Genomic DNA, 23,789 nt, shown 5'->3' on the forward strand with positions numbered 1-23,789 from the left:
CAGGAGGGGGTTCCAGCAGCCCCCTTAGGGCAGGTCACTGCCAGTTGGTCCAGCCATGACATCCTGGTCCCCAGCAGGGCCTGGCACATAGCCAGTTGCTGAATGTTACCCCAGCCACTTGTGAGGAGGAAATGGGACTTGGGGACAAGGCAAAGGGACCAGAGTGGCCTTGGGCAGCTGAAGGGCTGCTGGGGGACCTCAGAGCAGAGCCGGTCTCAGGCATATATGGAGCCTCTTGGGGACCCGGAGGGCCTGGCACCCTAGGATCACAGCTGAGCTAAGATCACGGCTACTCGCCGTCTCTGCCACAGGGGAGGGAGTGGGCAGGAGTGAGTTGACCCTAAAGCCAGACTTGCTCCTTCTGTGGTCCCCAGTCTTTAGTTTTAGGCACCAGGTCCCTTCTCTGGAGCTTTCAACAGAGTCACGGCCCGTCCCACAAAGACTGCAAATTGGACAAAGATTATACTCAAGGTCCTTTCATTCCGTCCTGGGACTTTAGGTCCCCAAGCCCTTTGTGACCCGGGTGCTTCACCACCTTTCTCCTTTCTATCTGGCTACTATCAGAGGGCAGAAGGAAGGCAAACTATTACTAACTCTCACTAGAGTGTAAAAGATGGGTCAGGTTTGTGTTAAGTTACACCTCATGAGAGAACCCATTTACCATGGAAACTGGTCTCTGGAAGCGGCGCCCGGGTCATTATTGGTAGGGATAATAGAATGCCTTCACTCCTTTCCCTGGAGAAGCAGAGGAAACCCCCCACTGCCACCACCATGGGGCAGGACACAGGTCGTGCCTACCTCTGCGTGGGGTAGTGGTGCCCCTTGCACCTGCCATGCACAAGGTTTCCCAGGGTGGAGGCCTGGGAACGGCTCCCCTAACCTCTCCCTCCCAGACAGCCCCACCCAGGAAACGGGAATTCAGCTCCTGGGCTGTCCCCATCTCCTAGGAATAGCCTGGAAGGACTGCATTGCCCCTTTGCCCTTTGGTTTACAAATCGTGGTTCAGGGACCCCCGAGGGAAATCAACTATAGGACAGTCGTTGGGATAACTCAGCCCAGGCCCGATCTAATTTAAGAAAATGTTAGAGGAGGGGAGCCTGGGTGGCTCAATGGGTTAAAGCCATATATATATACACACACACACACACACACACACACACACACACACATATATATATACACACATATATATATATTTACATATATGAAGAAATTTTTATATTTTATATTTTTCATATTTATATATGTGAAGAAATAAGGGCCACCTGGGTGGCTCAGTGGGCTAAGCCTCTGCCTTCGGCTTGGGTCATGGTCTCATGGTCCTGGTATCAAGCCCCGCATCGGGCTCTCTACTCAGCAGGGAGCCTGCTTCCCCCTCTCTCTGCCTCCCTCTCTGCCTACTTGTGACCTCTGTCTGTCAAATAAATACAGAAAACCTTTTTAAAAAACAAATAACAATAAAAAAAATGTTAGGGGAATCTTCAGCTCAACGGTTACGTCTGGCTTCAGAATTCAGACTCTAATAGTCAGCAGCTGTTGGCCTTTGGACGACAAACTAACTATCCAACATTAATAAACATTTTTCCTAACGATCAAGTAGAGGAAGTGGGTCCCAGGACACGCTATTGAAACGACACTGAATTTTGTGCCGGTTGTGGGAGATCCCAACCACAGGCTGTGAGTTCTGCCAGCGAGTTTCAAACACAACCTCTGGGACTCCTGGGGGGCTTGGTCAGTTGAGGGTCTGGTTTCTGATTTTGGCTCAGGTCGTGATCTCGGGATGCTGAGATCCAGCCCTGCGTCGGGCTCCGTGCTCGGCAGGGAGTCTGCTTAAGATTCTCTCTCCCTCTCCCCCTGCTCTTGGTCTTTCAAATAAACAAATAAATCTATTTTGAAATTAAGAAAAATAAAATACACAGACAGTAGCTTGAAAGACGACCATGTCATAAAAACTGGTTTGACTCTCCCCTCCCCGCCCGCCGCCACTGATCCGCTCCAAGCAGCAATCCTAACTAACGTCTGAGCAGTGTTATCGGGAGACCTACTCAGAGTTTTGGGGAGAAGAAGGGGATCTTGAGGGCGTGAGCGGCAGGTAATCAGGTGCCTGCCCTGAGCTGTCGGGGAGGGTAAGTCATGTGAGAAGAGGAGGACCCGGGGAAGGAAAGCGGGGACTCCCCGAGGAAGTTCACGTGTGCTCAATGTCCCTCAGAAGCCCTTTGAAGAGAAAGCTCTAAAAAACGATCATATCTGGCAACAAGGAAGCAGCTAGGTGCTGGGGAAATTCTGGTTTCTAGGGACGAGTGACTCATAAGCCACACCAGTCACCCCCAGAAACCAAGCATTTCACCGAAAGGAGGAAGGCAAGTGTCACGGATGGGGCAGGTGGGTCGTAGGCGCGCCCTGGGATTTCGCAGCAATTATCCTCGCGTCTCTCAGCAGGAAACCGACCGTGGGCAAGATGAAGGTGACCCGCTGGAAAGCCCAGACCCAGAGTCAGGCCCCGCTGCTGCCCCCCCCGCCCCCTCTCCCCTGGCCGGTCCCCTACAGCAGACGTGCGAATTCCAAAGTGTTTTCGTTCACAGGACATCCCGATCCCCAGGCTGAAAGCGGATGCATGAGGTCTGGAATCAGAGTCGCGGCGAACATCCACCTCTTTCCGGAAGCAACGGAAGACGAAGCGTGAGGGGATGAAGGCGGGTCCTGCCGGGGTGAGCAGCAGGCCACGTGTGGAAGCACCGGGTCACTCTATCGTACCTCTGAAACTGATGGGACATGGGGTCCATATCCCTCCCGGGTCTCAACAAGATGCTTTTTTTTTTTTTTAATTTTATTTATTTTTATTTGACAGACAGAGATCACACGTAGGCAGAGAGGCAGGCAGAGAGAGAGAGGGAAGCAGGCTCCCCGCTGAGCAGAAAGCCCTATGCGGGGCTCGATCCCAGGACCCTGGGATCACGACACGAGCCGAAGGCAGAGGCTTTAACCCACGGAGCCACTCGGGGCCCCACAACAAGATGCTTTTTAAAAAGGATCCACGAACAGGACCGAAGAGGGCAGAGCTGTGTGAGCCTTTCAGATACAGCCATGAGAACACCCCATCCCTCCCCTCTGCCACCACTGGCCGTCTTGGACTTCTCGTCCCCTTCCCCGTCCCACCTCGGCAAACGTGCGGGTCACCTACGAGACTCTGCGTCTCAGAGGCTTCCCTGGAACCCGTCCCCTCCCTGTCCCCATCTCGGGGCCCGTGCTTGCCTCTGGTTCTCAGGGTGGCTCTTCCCCACTTGCCCGTGAACTTCCGGGAAGCCCCTGCAGCACCCACCTGCTCTGTCCTGCCCGCTGGTGGCCGCCGAGACGCACTAAGAGCTCCGTGGAAACTGCTGGAGTGAGAAGCTGGAAAGGACACGTTTCTTCCAGAGCAACCTCTGCTCCGCCAACAGGGGTCCCCACCCCGGATCCAGGCCCCTTGAAACCTGGGGGCTACGGATCTACCAGCTGGGGGTCCCAGGTCCCCTGGGCCACAGGTCACCCCCAGTTAGGGGAGCAGGGAGGTCTGGCTGCGTGGACATGGGGGCAAAGGGAGGACAGAGGCAGGACGGGAGAGGGGACGGCTCCCGGGGCTTTCCTCAGGGCTAGAGCTGAGCGAGGGGCAACGAGCTGTCTTCTATCCTCTGTCCTCACGGCCCCTGCTCAGCAACGTCACTATGGAGCCGTGGGTGCCGTCTGGTCCAGGTGCGCCCGAGCAGCCCCTCCAAGGACACGGGCCAAGCTTCCTGGGCCACAGCTGCCCGAGAGAGCTGAGAGGTGGCAGGCCAGCAGGCCGGAGCGGGACACACACGATGCCACGAGCAGAGTGTCCAGGGGAAGCAGAGAGGAGCGTGGCACCAGGGACGTCCTGAGGGCGCACCTTTGGAAGTGTGGAGGAGGAGAAGCAAAGGCCCCAGTGCAAGAGAGACAGACATCTCAAGGATGCGCGTGGGCTGGCAAAGTCAAGGTCTGGGGAGCACGAGGCCCGCACAATGGCCGGCAGACGGACTGAAGGGGGAGATGGCCCCAGAGCCGTCTCAGAGCACCTTCCAGAGTTCCAGGTGACGCCAGACTGCAAGGCATTCCAGAGCGGCCTGCAGCAGGCACTGCGCCCCGAGGTTCGACTGGGACAGGTGGGAAAGGGACAGTGGGAGACAGGCTGCAGCCGAACACCACACCCGGGGGCTTAGAGACAGCGGGCACTTGCCTCTCACCAGAAAAATCTGGAAGGCCGAGATCCGGGGCTGGCGGGTCTTGGTCTAGTGAGACCCGAGTCCTGGCTCCTACACGGCTGTGTCTTCCTGCTGTGGCCTCATGTGCTCGAGGGCAGCAGGGAGCTCTCTGGGCTCTTTTTTTATAAGGACCCTAACCCCATGCACAGGGGTCCTGCCCTCATGACCTGAGCAGCTCTTGAAGCTCCACCCCCTAATGCCATCACCGGGGGCAGGGACGGGTGGGGGGGTGTGAGGATTTCACACAGGAATGGGGGAGGACACAAACAGGGAGACCACGGCAGGGTCAGAGTGGGCGTCACCTGCCACCCGCGGGAGCCACGTCCCCATGTTGGCGACCCGAGGCCGCATTTGTTACCCTCCTAAGAGACAACAGGTGGGTGTGCAGACCTGCCAGGTTCCTGACAACCTCTCGGCAGGGAGGATGACTCTGGCCCAGGTAGAGCTGTTCTACGCAGGGGGGTGAGAGCAGAGGGACATCTGGGGTCTCTCCCCACCCCCACCTCGATAGAGCCACAGCCCCAGACAAAGGTCTCAGCGAGTCAACACGCCACAGACGTTCTGTGCTGACGGAGAAGCCCTCGCGATGGTGGGAACCAGCTCTTCTAGGGCACCCAAATGGGAGAATCCGGTGAGGCCAGGAGGAAAAGGGGCAAAGCTGGAGGGAGCAGAGGGACCCGGGGAGGCAGCACCCTGTCTCGGTGCGGGACCGGGGGCCGCCCATTGCCTTTGCAAGCCTCAGTTTCCCCATGTGTAAAACGAGAGGCTCGAACTGGTCCAGTGTTCTCCAGGGTTCTTAGACACACTAATAACCCAGCCCTCACGGAAGCACGCCCTTGGCAGGGTCCCTGACAATGCCATCAGCCCTGGCACTGCAGGGCCATTTGTGGTGACAGCGTCACTGTGGCGACTGAACGGACCGCAAGGCGGCCTTGAGGCTCGTGAAGTGTCCCAGGAAAGAAACCGTAAACCGTTGTTCCATATTCTCACAGCAGTTAGTCAGCAAAGTGGGGGGTTTGGGGGCATTGCAGGCGTGACCCCTGCTCCGGGGATGTCACCGTCAGGAGAGGCACAGCCGACACACCTGGCCGTTGGAGGACAGAGCCTGTGGGAAGGCGGGCCCAAACCTGCAGAGAGCCGGCTTGTTTCCCCAAGTGGGACCCCTGGCTTAAAACGCAGATTCCTGGGACCCACAGGGGCCCACTGACCCGGAGCCTCTGATGGTGGCCCGGGGAATCCGTGTTTTGCACCAGGTGCCCAAGTGGTTTTCACGCAGAGTAATGCGTTGAAAGCCCTGACAAGCCGGCCAGCAGGACGGGAGTTGTGAAAGGGAGTCCTTGAATCCTCCTAAAGTGGGCCAGCTTTTGTGTTACTTTAGAGAACAGGTCTCGCCCGAATCAGCCCAGAAATGCGCCGGGGGAGGAGACCGTGTGCTGCCGAACACCTCGATCCGAGGCAGACACGAACAGCCCCTGTCAGCTCGTGTTCTGGACCCTCGCAGGCCACTGTCTGTTCCTTAGGCATTTGGGTTTGCAACCCCTGTTCCAGGAATGGTTGTTCCGGAGGGACTTTGAGTTTCAGGGCGGGGACGGTGTCTTATTATCTCAGACTCAGAATTGCCCGGGCAAGGGGCTGTACATAGTGGGTGCTCCATGGAAATAAATATCTGTTGAAAGGAAATAAAAAGAAATGTTCGGACAAAGGTCACCAGGCTTCCACAGAAGCCCCGGGTAACCTCCTTATCGTCCATCACCACCCAGTGCCTTCCGGAGAGCTGGCTATCAGGTGACTGTAACCACACGTACACTTGGGACGGACGGGCCTCCCCACTTCCCGGTTAAGGAAGTAACCCCATCAGACAATGGCTTGATTTGTCCAAAGTCCCCCAGGTAACAGCATCGCTGAGATAAGAGTTTTGAACCCGTGGCGCTCCCACGAGCTGACAGACGCTCCAGGCGTGAAGTCCACAAGTGGGCCCGGGAGAAACAGAAGTCAGCAATTCTTTAAATTAGCCACAAATCCTCTAGATAGTGCCAGTGCGACCCAAAGACATCGATTTGGCTAATGCATGAATTCTTTGTCTAAAAAAAATAACTGCGAAAAGGAGCCATATTTGTACCTGGGGAAGGACTCGGCAATCCACTAATTCTAGGTTTCCAGAACAGTTCAGCACCTGAGTCTGTCTCCCCTGCTTGTTCTCACGTCCTTGGCAGAGAATCCCTAACTCAGGGGGTCTCCGTCTCGGCTGCCCCAGCAGGGATCTGAGGGCCCTGTCACTGTGGCCTCGCCCCGAATGCAGTAAAGCAGAACCTTGGGGCAGAAACCCCAGCAAAAGGTTTGCAGCCCTCCCCAGGTGTTTCCAGTGCGCTGCAAGACGATATCCACTGCCTTCCGTCGTGGACTCAGGCTGCTGAACAGACCTTTTTCCTCCAAACAAAGGTCAATCATGTAACAAGGGAGTGAGAAAAATTCACCTGGGATAGAACGAAGCCAGAGAAATTAGATTGTCCAATAACGAGCTCACCCAAACCAATGAAGTTATTGTGGAGGATTTTTTCGCAACAAACGATAGTCCGTTATATTAACCGACAGACCTTACCGATTCCTGTACCCCTGGGAGCAGCTCCTGGATCCATTTTCCTTCTTCCTCAAGTTTCTAGGTGGCATAGTGACTTCCGCATGGGCTGAATGTTGGACCCACCTCAGGACACATGAATGAGCTGACCTGTGGCTCTGGGTGTGCCCTGGGCCCTGGAGTTCTTAAATTTCCCCCAAGGTGGTTCAGTGGGCATCCAAGGTTGAGACCTTGTCTTTCTTTCATCAAAAGTCTGTGCTAGGGGTGCCCGGGGGGCTCAGTGGGCTAAGCCTCTGCCTTCGGCTCAGGTCATGGTCTCATGGTCTCATGGTCCTGGGATCGAGCCCCGCATCAGGCTCTCTACTCAGCAGGGAGCCTGCTTCCTCCACTCTCTCTCTCTGCCTGCCTCTCTGCCTGCTTGTGATTGCTGTCTGTCAAATAAATTAAAAAAAAAAAACTTAAAAAAAAAAAAAGTCTGTGCTAAACTCCTCATTCTTTCTGAGTCTGAAGTTTTCCTTCTGCATTTGATCTTTTTTTTGTTTTTATCTGACAAGGAGAGAGAGACAGAGATCGCAAGTAGGCAGAGAGGCAGGCAGATAGAGGGGGAAGCAGGCTCCCTGCTGAGTAGAGAGCCCAATGCGGGGCTTGATCCCAGGACCTTGAGATCATGACCTGAGCCGAAGGCAGAGGCTTAGCCCACTGAGCCACCCAGGTGTCCCTGCATTTGATCTTAATAGTAACTTGACCGCTCATGGATTTCGGGGTTGAAAGTCACATTCCTCTGTCTTTTGAAAGTGTTCACTCACCGTCTTCCACCCTCAGTGTGAAATGCCGGCTATTAGTCTGAGTATCACTTCCTTGTGATGGTTGTCTACCTTATTCCTCCTTGGCACCCCTGAGCTGCCTTCTCTGTCCCTGATGTTCTGCATTCCTACTGCATTGCGTCTGGCTGGCGGTTTGTTGGTGCGTATCCTGCTTGCTCCTCGGTGCTGTCTGTCTATTTGGAAAATCGTGTCTATCTTCAATTTTGAAAAAACTTGGCAGCTATCACAATTTGGATACTTCCTCCACCCCTTCCTGTCATCTGTCATCCTGGAACTTCTATTAGATGCATGTTTCAGCCTCTCATTTCATCCTCCATACTATTCCATTGTCATTCACATATTTCCTTTCTTGTGTGTCTCATTAGCATTAATTCCCCAGTGCAATCTTTTGTTTCACCAATTCTCTCTCTAACTGTGTCTACTTCAGAGTTAGTTGTGTTTCACTAAATCATTTATCTCGATATTTCCAGTTTTGTTTTGTGGTTTTTTTTTTTAATTTCCAGGCTCTCCAATCAGTCATTTTTCTCACCCACTTCTTGATCCCAACTGCGCAAGCTGTTTGTTCCAACTGTAACCCGTGCCTTGGCGTCTTTGAAGAGTGCTGCAGTGAGTTAAAGCCCTTTGATGATGTTCTCGGAGGTATTGTCCCATTTGTTGTACTTACTGGAAACGCTTTCAAGGTATTTATTTCTCTCGTGTGCTCTGGGACGTTATTTTGCAAGCTCCTATTGTTTTGTCCATTCAGTGCCCCTACTGTTAACTCCACCTGTGTTCCACCCCTCCTCAAAGCCAGGAAAACAGTCTTTATCAAAAGCAACATGTTTTTTTGTTCACAAGAGGAAAACCATAGCGCTGCTCTTTGTTTCCCAGGGTGAGCCAATTGCAGGCTCTTGCCACATGTGAGGCACCACTGGTGTCCTTTCCTGCTTAGAAGTTGACCTCCCAGTGGCATGGTCTGTGTCTAGGCCTGGACACCAGTAAGCAGGTTGCTTTAGGACCTTCTTTGAGTCTGTTCATTCAATTTACAGCCAATATATATTTATATATTTAGAATAACTGTGTACATAAAATATTTTGTGTATGTATATTAGGATGCTTTGGGATGCCAGAAGGAGAAAACCCAATTCAGTGTGCCTTTAAAATAAGGAATTTGCTATGTCATGCAGCCTCAAGCCTGGCTCTACTTGGTTCAGTTGCTCTGCAGTGTACTAGAAAGCTCCCATTTGCCCCTCCAGACTGCCTCCCAGCCCTCTCTGGGCTGTCTACCCCAGAAGTCTGCCTAGATGGACTTCCAGTTGAATTTTGCTAAGGGCAAGCACCAACAGAAGACCCAAGTAGGAAGTGGCTGTGAGTTTGGGCATTTTGTCTCCCAGCTGTCTCCTTGCAGGGACCCCTCAAGCTGGCTGCAGCCCCTACTCCTCAGAAGGACTGTCTTCACACAGCCTCTCTGCCTCCAAGTTCTGGGAAGGATCCTCTCCCTCTTTAGGATTTGAGATGCAGAGGGCAGGACAGAAGAGCTGCCTTCACTGCTACTGACTCCAAGTGGGCTCCACACTTACCTCTTGTACACCTTTTCAAATGTTACTTTATTAGACTCTCCCACATTATCCCAATTCCAGTGTGCCATCTGCTGGGACTTTGCCTAGTTAAAAAACAAAGTCGGAGTGCCTGGGTGGCTCAGTGGGTTAAGTCTCTGCCTTCGGCTCAGGTCATGATCTCAGAGTCCTGGGATCGAGTCCCACATCGGGTTCCCTGCTCCGCGGTGCTTCCCCCTCTCTCTCTGCCTGCCTCTCTGCCTACTTGAGATCTCTCTCTGTCAATAAATAAATAAAATCTTAAAAACAAACAAAAAAACAAAAACAAAGTCAGCAAAGAGCAAGGCATTTTTGAGTCTTCAATCTGCCTTCTATAGTACAACCTTTCTCCGAACAGTGGTTGGTTGTCAGATGGCACCAGCAATAACTGTGCATACATGTTAACAGTCAGTGAGTGAGAAGAGACCATCCCTTCAAAGACCAAGGAGTCTTTCCCAGGGGCTGCCGACCAACCTCCCTTGATGTTTCATTGGCCAAAACCACTCACATGTCCATGCCTGAGCCAATTCCTGGCCACCAGAGAAAGGCCATGGATTGATTGGTTTCCATGGAGTGCTCAGACCCACTGCTATCAAGGAAGCTTCTATGATTGGCTTAGGTTTTCTAGCCTTGAGATCCATCCTCCAGTCACAGGCTGTTGCTACGTAATGGTGCAGGAATGGAATGGATGACAAGGAGTCATTCACTGTATCTCCTAACTTTGGAGAGAACAGAAGATGACACGGTGAATCTGAGGGTGTATTTCCATAAACTCTCTCTGCTTGGCAGTCCATCAAATTTTGAAATTAGCAATTCCTTTTTTTTTTTTTTTAAGATCTTATTTATTTGAGGAGGGAGGAGTGGAGAGAGAGAGAGAGGGACAAGCCAATCAGACTTCCTGCTGAACATGGACCCTCCAAATTGGGGCTCGATCCCAGGACCCCAAGATAATGACCTGAGCCAAAGGCAGACGCTTAACTGACTGAACCATCCACGTGTATGGAATTTTGTGGTTCTTCTGAAGACCCTTGTTATTTGAAAGAATGGCTCCTGAAACCCTCATAAGTCCCCAAATCCAGGACTACTACCAAGATACAAAATGCTCTTGGTTTCCTTACCTGAAAGAGAATGACTATCACAGAGCATTGCCTTGAATGAGATCTTGTGTCCCATAAGGACATCCACACCAGGTAGTGAGGTGGCCAGCCAGGTTCAGGGATAGCTCTGGGACTGGTTCTTATCCTGCTCTGTCCATGATACAGTCTGACCATGGTGGCATTCCAGAGGACCATTGTCAAAGGCTTGGGGTGGCTCATGATGGGTCCAGTGCCAACTGAGTGTCAAGTGTCAGGTACCACACCCTCTCTCCCTTTCTGTGAAATGAGACCTGGAGACAGTTTTTATTTCAAGATCTATCATTTATGTAAGTTTTTTCATGAGAAGAGAAATGAGAATTCCCTTGAACTATAATTGATTACTTCATATACCTATAAAACATGATTGTTTACATGCAGTCTATGAAACTTATAATGATTCTTCACCCCCTTTCTTTGTTCCTTCCTCCCCTTCTCCTGTCAGTGGTAAAATCTGAAGTTAGCCCATTCTCTCTGGGTGAAGCTTGACCTACAGAATAAAATTGTTTTTCCTATAAAAAGAAAACAAAAGATGCCAGGAGCTTGTGTGTCTAATGTGTGTGTAGGTGTGAACACATCTGTGTGCATGGGTGTGTTGTCATATTTGAGCATACACATGTGTGAGCCCATGCTCGTGCATATGCACATGTGAGTGAGCATTTGTGAGATCATAATGGGGCACGTGCTTGCACCTGTGAAAGCATATATGCATGTGTGCACATACAATTGTGCTCTCCACTGTGCATAGATCTCCTGGGCTCCTAGAAATTAAAAAAAAAAAAAACAGAATTTAAAGATCAGCTAAGTCATAACTTTTTTTTAATTTCAATGCACTGAATTAGAGCAAAGACCCAGAGATCTGGGGTCATCTACCCATTTTCACTCCGCAACAGAGAAGGTCTTGGTGACTGCAACAGAGATGAACAGAAGTAGATACTCAAGTCACCCTAGAACTGCATATGAATCATTTAGTTATGCCTCCATTAGAAAAGAATATTAGCCTATATATACTACTTGATGTTATAAACAATACTCTATAAAACTCTAAATGATCCAATAATTCTAATATGCTTTCCTTGAGAGAATTTTGCACATAGTTTAATCTGTGTGGATTCACAAGCGGCATGTTGTCATCGTCCCAGCAAGCTCCCTGAGCAGGAGCCTCCATCCATGCCTGACTGGAATTGTGTGTGTGGGGCGGAGGGGGTGTCACACACATGAACGCCAAGGGTACAGGGCTTAGTTATTAGAAAGTTCTAGGCCAAAACCCTGCCAACACTTTACAGTAACCAAACAACCCCAAACAAGTTAAATTAATAATAAAACTAACCTAACAACAATTGATAAACAAAAAGCATAACAGTGACAACTAAAAGCCACTGATGGTAGCAGGACATCAAAATCTACAGCGATCACAGTCACTGCTTATATCCCTCAGTGAAGTGGTTCCCCCCCACCCCCGACAAAAATCATCCCCCAGAAGAGATTAGGTTGCCTTCTCTTAAAGTTCATATAAAGTCTCTCATATCATAAGGCACTCCCACTTGCTTTTCAAACAATGTCTGTATTGTGAAGTATAGCATCAGCTGCTTTTTTACAAAAAGCAAACTTTTTTCCTGGAAGCACATGGCCTGAAATGACCTCAGTCCATGCCCGGTTGGGATGCTTTGGGTAGCCACCCGGTTGAATCACTATCAGGAGACAAAGAAGAAAAGATATTTAATGCGGACGGAGTGATTCCAGAAGGCATGACCTCACACTCTGAGGACTAGGGTGTTAAAAGTAAGCTTTTTTCAAAGACCACATTAAAAGCCATAGGGTGTCCATGTTTCGCCAACTCACTTACAGAAGTAATGCCAAGGAAACAAAGTTGTTATGTAAGTAGTACAGTTTGGGATAAAGTTTCTGGTGACAACACCCCACTCTGGTCAGCTGGCTGCAGCTGTAAGGAATTAGATGGAGCTCTGGATTGCTGCCCGGCGGCTCAGCCCGAGGAGCCACCCACGGCACGCATGCGCAGAGCACAAACGCACCGCTTCATTCAAGGGGGCGTGGAAACTCAGCCCTACGGCCATTTGGAATTTATTTATAGCATATCTCATTTTTTAATGTGTGTAAGGAAACTGATAACTGCTCTGTTTTAAGTTAAGATTCGACTATTTAATCCGTCATTAAATCCCTTATGGGTTTTCTCATATGAAAATGCCTTTGGCGGTCTGTGTCCCTTGTCTTCAGGGACACAAGGCAACTGTGAATTTAAGCAAAGTGGGAAGCATTCTGGGCATCAGCACTGGTTGTTGCTTTTGTATTTTCAGCAGATGAGCAATGTGTTAATTGTGTCTAGTGCCTAGAAAACATCAGTAATCTTTACCAATTCATTTTACAGGCCACAAGTAAATAGCTCACTGTTTCACACAAAAACAAAAGTCAACATAATTCTCTTTTTCAGATAAGAACCAAAAAAAAAAAAAAAAAAGTCTACTTCTTTCCACCCACCTTGGCTCCCCAGGAAGGCTCTTCCTGTCCTCTTGCTCCTCTCCTTGAGGGGCTGACCCCAATGGGAGGAGCTGTCTTCAAATGTTCCCTTGCATAACTTCTAGAGTATTTTTGCAAGATCATGTGTCCCTTGTACTTTCTAAGCTGACAGGTAAACACCAGCTTACATTAATCAGTGAAGTATGGAACCTAGCCCATTGTGAATATTGACTTTTCAGAAAAGTTTCATCATCTTTAAAGTGCCTCCAATTGCGGGTACCTGGGTGGCTCAGTCCGTTAAGCGTCTGCCTTCCCTCAGGTCATGATCCTTGGGTCCTGGGATCAAGCCCGCATCAGGCTTCCTGCTCAGTGGGGAGACGGCTTCTCTCCTTCCCTCTCCCACACCTGCCACCCCAGTGCTCCGGGTCTCTCTCAAATAAATAAATAAAATCTTTTTTTAAAAAATGCAGTGTATCCAACTGAATCTAAACAACCCAGTGACTGGACACCGAGAACCAGCTCTTCTTGGATAGTCCAGAATTTTACGTGCATCCTTTTCTCTCCGACCTTGCTTCTCCCCCTCCCACCCCTACCGATGCCTCTCACTATAGTATATTAAATACTGACAGCATTGGATTTTGCCGGAGGGTTAAGAAATCCCCTTCCCCTTTTGTGTCCCAGTAAATGGTTGACTCCAAGGAATGCCCTTCCTCACATGACTCCATAGGACTCACGGATGCCCCCTGGTTTACCGCGCACAAGCTCAGGCACAGACACCCAAATTCCCATTCTTTGCCTCACAAATAATTAGCTCAACTGCTCATGCCCACTGCTCTATGGAAACAAAATGCTTGTTAACAGAGTTAAGATCCGTCCCTTCCAGGCCACCGAACTTTGGCCTGAGCCGCAGGTGTCTCCAGCTTACTGTGGGATCTTGCTGTCTCTCCTCTACCTCGCTTGCACATATCCTGTTCCTTCAAGTTCTGTCTACTCCTCTCCAGGAACAAAATCCTTGCCAGGCTCTTCAGATTCTGCCAAATCTTTAGTCAGTGTGATCTTACTATGGCCATGGTCCCCTCCCCTTGACCAAGGTCCCTTCCCCTCCCTTGAGACTTTGTTCAAAGTCTCTCCATACTAAAGTCCGAGTTGGTTTTTGATTTGACAATATATATTTAGAGTTTTTGAGTTCACCTGACATGCTCTCCTAGTAGAAAATGTAATTTTTAAATTATCTGGGACACAGGGGACTGACTGTGGGAAAACAGCCCTTGAACTGTTGTTGTCACCCTGATTAACGCACAGGTGGGGACAGTGATGTAGGTCCGTAGGACAGACTTTGACATGGTGGTAACTTCTATTCTTGACTGTTTATCAGAAATGCATCTATTAATGAGATTAACTGATTTGAGAGCAGAAACCACACACACACACACACACACACACGCACCTCTCACTCTAAGTAAAAGATACCAACTACTGTGTTCACTAGCATGACTTTACCACTCCTGGCACCTGCTTCCAGGTAAACAACTTGAGCTTTCAGTGTAGAAAATTCCTGACTTATCCATCAACCTTTCAGTGGACAGTATTCACAGCTCAAACGATCTCTGAGCACCCTCCCTCAAAAGCCCTTCTCGGCTATTCCCATCAATCCTGTGACTCTACCCAATTCAATCAAGCCCCCACCTAGCCGGAGTTCAAAATTACCATGAATCCTGACCCTGCCTTCCCCTCAGTGACCGGACTGTCCCGGAGCCTCTGTCCACCATCCACTCAGTCCCAGAGCAGCAGGGAGAGGAACCTCATCCCATCATCCCTTGCTGCTGAGTCCATGGAGACAGGCCCCCTCCGTTGAAGGCACCCCCATGTTGGGACCAGGTTACCTACATCACAGGTGAGCCTCTGAGTGACATGCAGGTGAGGAAAAGGCACTGCCCAGAATGGTCGGGCGATGGTTCCCAAACTGTGCGTCAGGGCACCCTGAGGAACCTCAGCTAACTTGCAGGGTCACTTGTGGGTTTTTAAACTTCTCAGGGGTGCACGCAGACACCTGTTGGACACCACACAACCCGCTGCTGCTGAGTTGTTTGGACCCAACAGTAACGATTAATCGATAGAACTATCCGGTATTTCTTTTGGTCAGGGGTGAAGGGGTCAGACTCCACCTCCCCCAGGAACACACTACTTGGCACGAGCATTCTCTTGAGCAGTGCGGGGAGGGGGCAGAGGGAGAAGCAGACTCTCCTCTGAGCAGGGACCCCGACGTGGGGCTTGATCTCAGGACCCCAAGATCATGATCTGAGCCAAAGGCAGAGGCTTAACCCACTGAGCCACGCAGGCGCCCCAGTTTTGGTCCATTTCTGTGCTCTCCATCACTTCCTAAACCGCCCACCTGACACCAGTTTCAATTTACTTTTAAGTTCTTGCATGAATATTATTTGAAAGGGAGGTGGCACAAGGAAAAATCTATGAATCTTTCCTTGTCTGAAAATATCTTCATGTTCACTCTCGCTCTCGATTATGGTTAAGACCAGAGGCTGGTGCGACCGTCCTCGTTGCTCCGCACCGTGAAGACGTTCGCTCCCCTGGTGTCTATCCACCCTAGTATTGGTAATGAAAGGTTTATTGGGGCTCCTGAGTGGCTCAGTGGGTTAAAGCCTCTGCCTTTGGCTTGTGTCGTGGTCCCGGGGTCCAGGGATCGAGTCCCGCATTGGGCTCTCTGCTCAGCAGGGAGCCTGCTTCCCCCGCCCCCCTGCCTCTCTGCCTACTTGTGATCTGTCTGTCAAATAAATAAATAAAATCTTTAAAAAAACAAGGTTTATCGTCTGTGAATTTTTGTCTGTTTTTCAGTCATCTGCTGCTCTCTGGTCTTTCGGACTTCCCGTCATCCTTACTAGTTCCAAAGTGTTAATGCAACGTCCCACCTCACAGTTCATTTTTGCTCAAGTGTTCAGTGGTAGGTGGCCTCTCAGATGTCACAGTGAGAGTGAAAAGTCCCAGCCATGGGCTCTGGCCAGTCAGGGGCCTCAGTGCCTGGCGGGTCAGCCCAGCTTGCCTAGACTATCCAGTTTTTTAGTTGGTAGACAAGTGATTTTTTGCAGCAAATATTAGATGTTTTAAAGGTAGTTGCAAACAGTCTTTTCTATATACAAAAAATGACCTCCATCCAGGACAGCACAAAATCCAAACTGAAAAACAGAAGTTCCTCCACCAGGCTGGGAGCAGACTCACATGCCTATTACAGAGCCTTTGCAAGCTCCTCTATAAAACGAATTTGCTCAGCAAGAATTCATATTCTAAAAATCAGCTTTCCTGTGTGTGTCCCAGCATTAGGGTTCATAATGGGGTTTGGGTGTCCAGCCCCTTCCTGGAGAGCTCACCTGCCCCTGTGCTGTGGATCTCTGTGGCTCCCTCCTCCTGACCGCTGCTTCCTGTTCGGAGTCAGCTCTAACCTTGGCATTCAAGGCCCCTGTCTTACCCTCACTGGGGAAGCCGGGCCCAGCAGCTGGGTTTCCCCCATTTCCCGTGGCAGCACCCTCATCCGCATGGCTCCCAGGTTTATAAGAACACCTCGGGAGAGAGGTCTGTACAGATCTCTTCCATCCGGTGCTTCAAGCCCCATAGTCTGAGCCTGGTTCCTCATCTCTCCAAATGCCCCTGGGTGGCTGTGCTCTGCCAGGAGCCCACCCCAGACCTTGCTGGCTCAGGCCGTGGCTGCTGGGCACTCTGGTTTTCAGCCTACGTCTTTCTCTTCACATACTGCCTTTTTTTTTTTTTTTTTTAAGATTTTATTTATTTGCATTGTGAGAGGGGGAGCATGAGGAGGGGAGGGGCAGAGGAAGAGAGAGAGAGAGAATTTTGAGCAGACGCCATGCTGAGCACAGCCTGACCTGGGGCTCGATCTCACGACCCTGAGATCATGACCTGAGACAAAATCAAGAGTCAGACACCCAACTGACTGAGTCACTCCAGAGCCCCTTTTTACATCCTTCTCATTATTACTGTGTGTTCAAGACAATGAAAACAGGCGTGCCTGGGTAGCTCAGTGGTTTGAACTTCTGTCTTCGGCTCAGGTCATGATCTCAGGGTCCTGGGATCGAGTCCCGCGTCGGGCTCTCTGCTCAGCAGGGAGCCTGCTTCCTCGTCTCTCTCTGCCTGCCTCTCTGCCTATTTATGATCTCTGTCTGTCAAATAAATAAATAGATAAATAAAATCTTAAAAAAAAAAAGACAATGAAAATGTTTCAAGGTACTTGATGCCGTAGCACCTTATTTCTTCTTTATATATATATATATATATATACACACACACACACATATATATGTATATATATACACACATATATATGTATATGTGTATATATATGTTTCTGCAACATTTGAACTATATCAAATATTTATCTGCCCATTTGTTATCAGACAAAAATTCAAAATGCAAACTGGGAAGGTCATGGTCAATCCTCACCTGACTTGATTCCTAGCAGTGTCATGACTGGTCACTCCCCCGACAGGACACGATTTCTCTTGGGTTTCCACGCCCCTCGCCCCAGAGGAGTCCTGCTGGGCCTGCAGGCACAGTCCTACAGCCTGGGACGCTCAAACAGCAGGACTCTCTCCTCTTATAGTCTGGAGGCTGGAAGTCTGAGACCCTGGTGTGGACAGGACTGCTGTCTCCCGTGGCCTCTCTCCATGGCACGCAGACAGCCGCCCCCTTCTGTGTCCTCACGTGGTCGTCCTCTGTACACGCACCCGTGGCATCTCTGTGTGTCCGCATTTCCTCTTCCTCTGACACCAGCTTGGACTAGGGCCACCCTAATGCTCTCACGGTAACCGACCACTTCCTTCAAGGCCCGGTCTCCAAAAAGAGTCACCTGCGGAGGTCCCAGGGGCCAGGGCTTCAACGTATGAGCTTAGGGGTTGGTGCACAATTCAGCTCAGGGCCCCGCCCTTGCTCGGTTTCTTCTCTGCCCCATTCCGTGTCCTCTGCTGACCACAGGACCCATCCGAGCTGCCGCCACCGGCCTCAGGCTCAGTGACCCCGTCCGACCTCAGGCTTTACACTCACTGTCTCCACGACTGAACACAAATGATGCCCCCCGCCCCCCACCCCAGCCCTCTCCGTGCAGCTCCAGACTCAAGGCTTCAGCTCCCTCCGTCTCCGCCCTCTCCACGTGGTCTTGAGTCCACACTGCACACGTGACCGGTGCAAGCCTGAACCAGTCACCTCCCCGCAGACGCTCTCCCTCTCATCCAGGTTGATCACGACGCCCTCCCTCCAACTTTCAGGCCCAAACACCTGAGCGCGGGGCTCCTTCCCGCTTGTCATTAGGGAAAGGCGACGAGCCAAGAGTGCCTTTTTCTAACCACATGAGGCTGCAGGGAAATCAAGCACAGAGGCTTGTGACCGCTCGTGGCGCCGGGACGATGGGATCTGGGCTCAGTCCCATCTCCCGTCACCTGCAGACGCAGACTCCAGAAGGCTTGGAGGGGCCAGGTGGAGGCCTTCCCAGCAGGTCTGCGCTGGCTCAGCGCCTGTCCTATGGTGACAAGTTCAGCCCTTCACCGCCCCCCCCAGAAGCCGGGCTTCGCTCCAGAGCCTCTAGTCGGAGCACAGAGCGGGGTTTCCCTGGGAGCCCTGGGAGGGCGCTCGTGCGGTCCCAGCATTTTGCAAACGTGGCAAACATGCAATATTTCAACTGCGATTACGAGGACCACAGCCTCTTTCTGCTCACACTTGCCCCTTATTCCAGCTCCCTTGCTGATGCTACAGCCGCCTGGGGCGCACTTGGACGGGTGCTGGGGGCGGGGCTGGTGGGGTACACTTCAGGCGGGATGAGTCATTCCTGTGTTGTCTGCCGTCGTGGGTCGGTAATTTGCTGGTAACGGGAAGGGGTGGGAATGGCTTCCCAGGAAGCTCCTGACACCCACGGTGCAGGCTGGGTGTTCGACGGCACCCGGCACCCTACGTCCGTGGGTTCTAGAAGCTCCCAGAGCGAACGCAGAAGGGTCCATCCATTCCCTCCACAGAAACGCCGGGGTTAAGCCGTGGTCGTAGGAAGTAGGCAAAGTGCATGTATGCCCCCCAACATGGAGTTAAAATGTTATTACAGAATTAACAGAACTCTTAGGTCGTTTTTCTAGATTTATGCTGTTCTGGTACTGTTCGCCCTTTAGCTTTCATCATTTCTTGCGGTTTCTCGTCTTATTTGAAAGAGAAACCTGCTTCTGATCTGCCCTTGTACTTACAATTTTGTGTCTTACTTCTTAAAGATGGTCCTCTCGCCTTGGAGAAGCTTCAGCCCCCGCACAACAGGGGCCCGGCCCTAGGAGGGCCTCTCGCAGAAGCACGGGCCACCCTGTCCCCAGCAGGACACACTCAGGCCTTGTGGAAATAGGCTGTTGGTTTCACCATCGGTCACTTCAGGCAAGAGCTTCAATACATAAGATCGAAGAAAACCCAGTCCCCGCAGCCCCCAGGGCCTGGGTCCTGCTGGTCACGGTTGGGATTTTATGTTCGGGTCTGTGTATTGGTTTAGCATTTGTTTCTCTTTTTAAATCGCCTTCAGATCCCTCATGTCCTGGGACCGCTGGCACAGAGACCGGCCGAAGGGAGGGCTCAGTCGTTGGCAATGGGGGCTCAATCCTGGGGGCCTGGAACCCGGGCACTGCAGTCTGGATGCTTATCTGGGGAATATGGACACAGCCGGTGAGGGTCACGGTCTGAAATTCCCAGGGGCAGCCCAGATGCGTGCAAGGAATTATTCTCTCCTCCAGGCCCCGAGGAGGATGCTCGTGAGACCCAGGGGTTAAAGCACCTCGACAGGCGTTTCTGGTCCAACTGGAAAAACCAGGCCAGGCCCCGGGTGACAGCAGCTGCGCAGTGGGAAGAGGAGAAGTTCCCCCCAAGCCAGTGGTGAGAAAAGAAGCTGAATCACTCAACAAGTAAACACACACCACCCAGATTCCCACCAGCAGAACTGGTCCCTGGGGGGCTCCAGGCCCCTCACGCCAGGGACCCTCCCTGGCTGCGCACCCCGGCTGAGTGAGGGTCGGGGGTCCTGCCGCCTCTTCTCCTTACCGATTCCCGTTTCTACCTGCTCCCCGAGCCCTTCATCCTGCCTCTAAGCCACCGCTGCACTCCCAGATAGGACCGGTGATCCTGGCCGGCTCTCCCTCGTGGCCTAGAAGGAAACCTGGAAATGCGAGAGACCCAGCCTCCGGAGCGCGGCCATCTGGGAGCTGGGGAAGGGGATGGCAGAGTCTCCAGGGCTCAGGCCTGGGTGTGACCCTGCTGTCACCCACTCTGGGGAAGGGGTCCCAGCCCCGCCTGGTGGCCCACCCCCACAGCTTGCCCACCTTGATGGGGATACTGATGTGGAAAACAGATGTGGGAAACCTAGAACCCACTGATAAGTCCTTGAAGCAGGCAGAGAGAGTGACCTTCCGCTAGGGACTCAACTGCCTGAGTGTTAATCCTTTAAGGGCAAAAGGCAGTCCTAGCCTGACCTCCTCCAGGATCCTATAAGTCGACTTTAACATATAAAAATTCCTTTGGAAACTTCCTTTATCTCTAAACCCCCCAAGATATGTGCTGGCGATCATCCCCCAAGCATATGCCCCATTGACATACATCTGAAGGGTCGCATGACTCAGGTTTTATCAGACGGTAATAAATGACCGTTTCCCAACAGTAGTGAGCCCCTTCAAGGTCCTGGAAACCTAGCTTCCAAAATGCCTTAGAGACTTACGCTCCCCCTGACCCCCTCCCACCTTGAAAGTATATCAAGGGCCACTCCTCATGATCCCAGGGCAGCTCTTTCTGCCCACGGGTCCTGTCCCCGTGCTTTAATAAAACCACTTTTTTGCACCAATGGTGTCTCAAGAATTCCTTTTCAGCTGTCAGCTTGGAATCCTAACTTCGTTCCTACATCAGTACCGCACGGTGCCCAACCCAGCTGCTCAGCTGGAGGGCGTGCGGGAGACGTGGACTTCTCTCCGTCCCCTCTCCCGCATCCTGGCGGGCCCCTGTCCACCGTGTGACTCGGAAGGACGCGCTCGAACTCCACACCTCATCTGCAAAGCGGGCTCGTGGCCCCTGAGTCCTAGTATCTGCCCAGAATCTAAGGAGGACACATTCAGAAAGCACCGTCAAAGTCCTGAGCACAGGGTCAACACTCTTAAAACTTAAAAAAAGAAAAAGAAAAAGAAAAAGAAAAAGAAAGACAACTTCTTGCCTTAGTTCATTCAGATGACTTCAACGTACACCGGGCGCTCAAACAGCAAACATTTCTCACGGTTCTGGAATCTGGGGGGACTGAGCTCAAGGTTCCTGCACCTTCCGGGAGCTCCCTTCTTCCCAGTGCACAGGTGGCCGCCCTCCCCCCCCCCCCCCGTGTCCTCACATGGGGCCAGAGGCCAGGAAGCACTGGGCGGGGGGACCACATCCGTGAGGGCACTGGCGCCACTCATGGGGCCTCATCCTCATGACCTACTGGCCTCCCAGAGGCCCTGCCTCTGAATACAGTGGGGGTGAGGGTCTCACCATTCAAATTTGGGGGGGGGCAGAAATATTTAGCCCATCTATGTGATCACATTTCCATTACAAACAACAAAATTTTTCATTTGTCTATTTATTGTACTTATTTAATATAACTGATATCACAGACTATATATTCCAAAATTCTTGACCATAAAAGTCTCCCTTCTCGAGTTTCCCCCTGTTGCTCTGGGAGCCTTTCGTTGGCTGCCGCTGGGCAAGAACCAGCGCGGCCCCCGGAAGCTCCTTCATCCTCCCAGACTCCTCCCTGACAAAATGGCGCCTAGTCACCATCTCCGCACAGGAAGTTACATCAGTCAAGGGTCTGTAAAAAAAAGAATGCGCGTGGTTCTCCTTTGATCACCTCTTCATTGAGTTTTGGGGGGAAGGGAAGACATTTCACACCTAGAAGCCCAGCTATCTTTGGGTCATGTTCTGGGTAGCCAAGCTACCATCACCATTTTTCTGTAAACATAGAAAGCCTCTTCTTCCCTCTCCATCTCCTCGGTGGCCCAGGCCTGGAGAACACCTGGGAAGGAATTCTGACAGTGGTCAGATGCCATCCGGGTGTGGTAAGGACAGGCTGGGCACACCCGAGCCTGGCAAGTGCGTGTTTTTACCCTCTACACCTGTGTCCCTTGATCGTCCCCGTAACCTGTCGTGTCCGCCTTGGAGAATTTCAGCCACTTTTCATGATTACATTTCACGAATGACGGTGCCAGGGTTTAAAGCCAGTCGTCTGGGACTCCTGGGTGCCTCTATCAGTGAAGCGTCTGCCCTTGGCTCGGGTCATGATCCCAAGGTCCTGGGATCGAGTCCCACCCCAGGGTCCCTGCTCAGCGGAGAGCCTGCTTTTCTCTCTCCCTCTGCCCCTCCCCCAGCTTGTGCTGTCTCTCTCTCTCTCTGTGTCAAATAAATAAAATCTTAGAAAAATAAAATAAAATGAAACCAGGTGTCTGACTTGAACCAGCTTGACCCGAACACGCTGGTCAGCCACCGCTCCCCAGGGAGCACCTACGCAGCCCAGGCAAGAGTTAATTACTGAGACTAGAAGGCGGCCCAGGGGCCACGGCGTGTGGCTCTTAGCTCCAGCAGAAGTGTCTCTCGGGTAAGGAGCTGCTTTTTTAAAGACCAGAAGCCATCCTGGTCCTTCGCTGAGCTTCGTTTGCTTCTCTCCCCGTTTCCTTCCTGCCTTCCGCGGTTCCAGCCAGCCTCCCGCTCACCCACCCCGTCCACTGGGAGGCACCACCCCAGATTCTGCTCCCAGCCCCTCCCCAAGCCGCCTCCTCACGCTCCCCTCTGCCTGGCACCCCTGCCATGCCCAGCAGCCCCCTTAAATCCGCCACAAGACCCCCCACGTCCAGGCACCTGGCTCAGGTACAGCTTCTCCGGCGGGTGCCCCTGTCAGTGTTTCCAAAACTCACACATGTCATTTACAAGGAGAGCCCGCTTGGCTTTCAGGATGACTTGTAAAATACAAGACTGATTATCCAGTGTGGACCTGGTCCCTTTGGCTACTTACCCACAGGACGGAATCGAAATCCAGTCCTCTCTTCATCTCCCTGCCGAGGGCATCCCAGGGACAGCAGGCTGGGGACGAGGTGGGGATCTTGGTCAACATACTGCTTCGGGACCTGAAATTTAAACTTTACTGTCACAGTACCCATGTGACAGCCAAGCTGCAAATGTGTCGCCTTAAATATCCCCTCTTCTTTTCTGATGATTTTAAAATTTGAATTAACAAAAGAAAGCCAGCAGGACATCAGCCACCAGGGGCCTTTCGGTCCAAGCGGTCACCAGCGAGGACAGGAGGATAACCCCCCGGGCAAATCACAGCACAGAGCTGGCCCTCACCCTTCCAGACGAAACCCCCATCATCTGACAAGACAGAAAACCCCACTTGGAGCTGCCCTCCAACCCCCAAGCCTCAGGGCAGCTGGGAGGGGGTGCATGACTGCATTCTGGACCACCGGCATCAGCTTTACCCCCCAAACCACTGAAAAAGCTCTCGAAAGTAGGGCTCATGCATTTGCATTTTTTAATTGGAATTTTTAGGTGATTCTTCCATACCGTGGAGATGAGTGGAGACATCACGCACTCACACTTACATGCAGACGGCCTCCGTGGTGGCCCTTCTCCCAAGGTCATGTGTGAGCAGCCCTCCGCTGTTTGGGGTGATTGCTTGTTTCAGCCGCATTCACGTGCTCGATTGAATTCAGGCGAGGTGTTGCTGGTGCCCGGCCCTCGTACCCCAGCATGTGGCCTCCTATGCTCTCATCCGCTGGGAACTAACTTGCACGTTTCACTGTCAGAAAGCAACTGTTTGGGGCCCTGGGGTGGCTCAGTCGGTTGGCCATCTGCCTTTGGCTCAGGTCATGATCCCAGGGTCTTGGGATCGAGCCCAGGGGCAGGCTCTC

Source organism: Martes martes, assembly GCF_963455335.1.
Source record: "Martes martes genome assembly, chromosome: 1".
NCBI classification, from domain to species: Eukaryota; Metazoa; Chordata; class Mammalia; order Carnivora; family Mustelidae; genus Martes; species Martes martes.